This window comes from Aplysia californica, unplaced genomic scaffold, assembly GCF_000002075.1.
Source record: "Aplysia californica isolate F4 #8 unplaced genomic scaffold, AplCal3.0 scaffold00232, whole genome shotgun sequence".
Taxonomy (NCBI): Eukaryota; Metazoa; Mollusca; class Gastropoda; order Aplysiida; family Aplysiidae; genus Aplysia; species Aplysia californica.
In genome coordinates, this window is record NW_004797502.1 from 901,226 (window position 1) to 902,434 (window position 1,209).

A 1,209-nucleotide genomic window follows, 5' to 3' on the forward strand; every position below is an offset into this window, starting at 1 on the left:
ACAATATATACATATATCTGTGGTGTACAATATATACATATATCTGTAGTGTACAATATATACATATATCTGTAATATTGTTACATTGTTGGGTCATAGTTTCCTGGATTCTGTTGTTTTAATATGTGTCACGACGTGGTGGAATCAGGCGCTCGTCAATTTTTGGGCATGTGGGGTTATTGTTATCTGCTTAAAGCTTGCTCATGTCCTTGCTTTCAATGAAAAAATTACACGTTTGTCTTGAATAGAAGTGAAAATATTTGCAATTGAATGAGGTGAAGTCTCCTCGTTTCAGTGGTTAAAATTAGCGAGAAAATGGCTGCCAAAGTTTGGTAACTCCAAGTAAGGTCTAAAGAGTCTTTAAAAATTGAAAAATGATATTGTGTGTCTTTAGTCAACGCTTTTCATTAAAATGTAATTCTAAATGTGTTTTTAATTTAAAAAATCGATCAAAACTGCCAAACTGGGGGGAAAATGTTTGTTTCTCCAATTCCGTTTTTTTGACGAGCGCCTGATTTCACCAAGGTGCCTCACATATACATAATGTCTGTAGTGTTATGTTATAACATTGGTGGGTCATAGTTTCCTGATGTTTCAAAATACATATATCTGTCTCCCCCTGTCAATATCAGTCGTAAGACGCAGTGTGGTATTATCAGCTACGAGGCTCGAAAGGCAAAAAAAGTAGCTTTCCATGAATATTTTCTTTTTTTTAGGGGGGGGGGGGAAATCAAGTGAAAGTTTTATGCCTTCTGCTTTATTTAAGATAAAATAAACGACTATAATGGACGATAAATTTCAAGTCTCTATCTCAATTCTAAGTCCCCATTGCTATGGAAAATTATTGCTCAACTTAGTAGGCCATTTTCTCCTTTTCGTGTTTCCCCACCTCGCACAATTAAAAGTTCTGTATTTTCATCAAATAATATGGTCATGTTTACTTCACTCTTGTTTTAAATTGTAGGGAAAAGGTGATAGTTTTATAAGATGATGTTAACTCAGTTTTGAAATGTCCTACATATGCCTGATATTGACCGGCAGGGACACAATATCTGTAGTGTTATACCATTGGTGGGTCATAGTTTCCTGGCCTCTGTTGTTTCAACATACACAGGGCTGTCGTTGGTTTTACTTACAGTAGCCCCTTAAAAAGACTTGATGATGATGATGATGATGATGATGATGATGATGATGATGATGATGATGATG